The 3,372-nt window shown below is 38.6% G+C and overlaps 2 protein-coding genes across 3 annotated transcripts in view; one reads left to right on the forward strand and one right to left on the reverse strand.

Annotated features, from left to right (window-relative positions):
- The window catches only part of LOC111673180 (uncharacterized), a 125,194-nt gene that overhangs the window by 94,915 nt on the left and 26,907 nt on the right, over positions 1-3,372 (reverse strand). The gene's annotated exons all lie outside the window — the stretch shown is intronic.
- The window catches only part of ppm1ka (protein phosphatase, Mg2+/Mn2+ dependent 1Ka), a 4,137-nt gene continuing 3,957 nt past the window's right edge, over positions 3,193-3,372 (forward strand). The window contains exon 1 of the mRNA XM_023430862.2: positions 3,193-3,369. The gene's annotated coding sequence lies outside the window, so the exon portion shown is untranslated. The remainder of the gene's footprint in view (positions 3,370-3,372) is intronic.

The raw sequence follows: 3,372 nt of genomic DNA on the forward strand, positions 1-3,372 counted from the left end.
TGTGTGGTACTGTCAAGAAAACTTCAGATACTACTCAGGTAAAACACTAAAACAGGAGCAGCTAAAGGGAAAAAAGCCATTAGTATTTTTCATTATTTTCACCTTTGCTCTGACAAAGTGTCAGAGTGAAGAAGTCAGTCAGTCGTAAGCAGTTTATAGACTGTGCAGTGTTGCTGGCCGGTCTGTAGAGGGCGCTCTCGGATCACAGTCAACAGTATTCAGGCTGCAACGTAACACTTAACATGTTGCATTGCATCATTGCTTAAAAGGTTGGGCTAATTTTAACTGCTTTATACTGCTGTGTAGCTTTGTGTCTATAAAATTACATAATAATTCACTGGTTGATTATCTTTTATATTAACAGTGTGAATCTGTAAAGTAAGTAGTGACTAAGTCTATTTACTTATTCTATTGTGCTTTAAGTACAAGTTTGATGTACATGTACTGTAACTTCATATTTCCATTTCACTTCTACTCGATTACATTGATCTGATAGATGTGTTTACTCGTTACTTTTCACATTAAGATTTAAAGATAAATATCAAAAATACAATCCGTCTATAAACTATGATGCCCTATTAAGGACTGAAGTATCAAACTGTACAAGAAAAAAAACAACTTAACTACACCATCTAGCACCAATTTTGTACGAATATATTAATAACAGTGATCCAATAATATAATAATGACAGGGATGATTCTGCATTATGATTACTTTTGATACTTTAAGGATATTTTTCTAATGCTTCTCTATATTTTTACTTAAGTAAAATTTTTACTCTTTTGTTTATAGTGTGTTATTACTTTTATTTAAGTAAATCAGTCAGATAGATAGTATAATGAAAAATACAATATTTCCTTTAACTGTAAATTTGCAGAAAGTAAACTCAAGTAAAGTAAAAGTACCTCGAAATTATACTTAAGGACAGTACTTGAGTAAATATACTCACTTACTTTCAAGCAGGATACTTTCCCTTATAACTTTTACTAGAGTTTGTTGTAGTTGCTCCTAAAACATTTGAATAAATAAATGTCAAACATTCAGGAGTCAGGAGGGAGAGAGAGGCAGAAATAAAGACAGAGAGACTCAACGTACCTTCATTGTGACCTGGCTTGGCGCCAAAAACAGGCACGCCCCCTCGCTCTCGGCCGTGTTCGCTGACGTCAAGAGCTTGTCGGATTCTGATTGGACGGCTGCGGCTCAGTTTAAATGCCCTCGAGCAGAGCCCCCAGGACTCAACATCCACAGCGCGTGGGCGACTGTCGGCTCGAGGCAGCTGCTGCAACTCTGGACACCCGTTGCTACGGAAACAGCAAAGGCGGGAAAATTACCAACAAAAGGTACGTTTTTGCAACCGCCATTTTAAGTTAGTGTGTTAACAGTGATTCTTATTGAAATGAATGAAAGTGACGTTATCAGAGTAATTTTCTGTCTTTTCTACAGTTGTAGTGGCGTCTTTGCTCTCCTGGCTGTGCAGGTGCAGATACAGTAGCTTTCTTTAGTTTTTTGTTGTCAGATTTTTCTCATTTTTACTTTGCATTTTTTGTTCTGGGTGTCATCTCTTTCAGTTGTAGTTTCACCTCAGTTAGAAATATGTTTGACTGAGCAACATTTTATTTTAAAATCTTCCAGAAAGAGCTAATCTGTACATCTCACATCTGCAAAACCACCATATAAACCCATTAATATTACAGAAAAAGCACCTTTCTTTAAAGGATTGTGGCCTTAATGTGAGACAATGATGGTAATTATGTTTTTTTTTATGTTTTCAGACTTTTGTTATATTATTGTTAAGCAGTTTTTTGGTCTGAAAGAACTCTGTGGTTGTGGTTTAATTCTAGCTAACGGTACCATATACTGTAAATGCACATGTGATTTAGCAGCATTTTTTATTTTAAATTGTACCTGAACCTGAACTTCCATCATGGTTGTGTCAATGCGTTCAGTCTCTTGATGCATTCAAGTGTGCACCTAAATACGCATGTGCATTGTTATGTTTTGTCAACAACGAGGGGTCACGTGTCTGAGTACACATTGTTCTGGAGTTCATATAAAGGTGCTACGCACTGATTGCATGAAGTTAAACCTCACCTGTGTACGTCTCTCGGCTGGTCCAGGTACGTATATACCTGCAGCTGGATGGCGAGGCAGTCAGTGAGGTTATAGTATTGATTGCAAACTTTAACCTACTCACCTTTATTTAATCTGGCAAACCACTTGGAAATTGGAAACTGTTTTTTACACTGATGGTGTGGTAAAAGGTAAAAGAGTGCGTCACAGAAAAGTGGGGGAAAGGTGGCTGTTCAGAGTTATAGATAATACAACTTATTTATGTTTGTAATCCTTTAACAGCTCTGACACACAAATCTCTCAAAAACACAAACATTTGTTTTAAAGTTTTGTGTCAGGCTTTTTTTTGGTTTAAAAACTTGCCTCTTTGGAGCAGAATTTAAAATCTTCAAACTAAGTTAGACTGTGTATTTTTAGAGCGCAGCCTGGTGTATCTGTTCTCCTGGTAATAGATAGGACATAACGCGTCTAAAACAGCAGGAGCTAGAGATAGAGGTGCTATTTATGGACTACATACGCATAATACAGAGAAAAGGAAGGTATGAGGTATGAATGAGGAAGATAATCCTCGTTAATGTCAAGCAGCTTGAAAGATTAAACCTCAGACTGTTGCCAACAGTTTCTCTCTCTCTCTCCTGTATCTCCGCCTCTTTCTCTCTGCTCCATTTCACATCTGCAAAACTCGCCCAAATACTTGAAAAAACATTTAAATAAAGTTTGTTGCATCCCCTCGTTAAATGCATTTTGTTCTTTCTCTTTAATTACAGAAATCCGCTGCCCGGCCAGCTGTGTCCTCCTCTTTTTAAAATCCACACAGCTGTTAAAGACAGTCAGCCATGTCGTCTACAGTGCTGCTGAATCTGCTGCGTTGTGGTCGCTCCGCCGTCACCAGACAAACCTTCCTCGCCGTACGGTCCTCACCAGAAACCTCACAGCTCCTGGACAGGTAAATTATTATTGTGTGACAAAGACAAACATATAATGTTCACATTTAAAAAAGATAAAACCAGCAAATGTTAAAAAAAAAGATGAGATTTCATTTATTTAAATACCTGCTTCAACCAGACGACACTTTAATTTGAACTAGTTTAAGGAAGTGACCTAGCTTTGTTATGTTCCAGGTGGGCGGGGCTTTGTTGGGCGTGGTGGGCGTGCGGCAGGCCAGTGGGTCGATCCGCTTCGACAGTGACGGCAGCGGCCGCCCGGTGACCTGGGACTCCTTTGGGATCTGGGACAACAGGATAGAAGAACCGATACTGCTGCCCTCCAGTATCAGATACGGAAAACCAATTCCACAGGTA

Source organism: Seriola lalandi, unplaced genomic scaffold (assembly GCF_002814215.2).
Source record: "Seriola lalandi dorsalis isolate HSWRI2012SDOR001 ecotype SW California unplaced genomic scaffold, Sedor1 jcf7180002054913, whole genome shotgun sequence".
NCBI classification, from domain to species: Eukaryota; Metazoa; Chordata; class Actinopteri; order Carangiformes; family Carangidae; genus Seriola; species Seriola lalandi.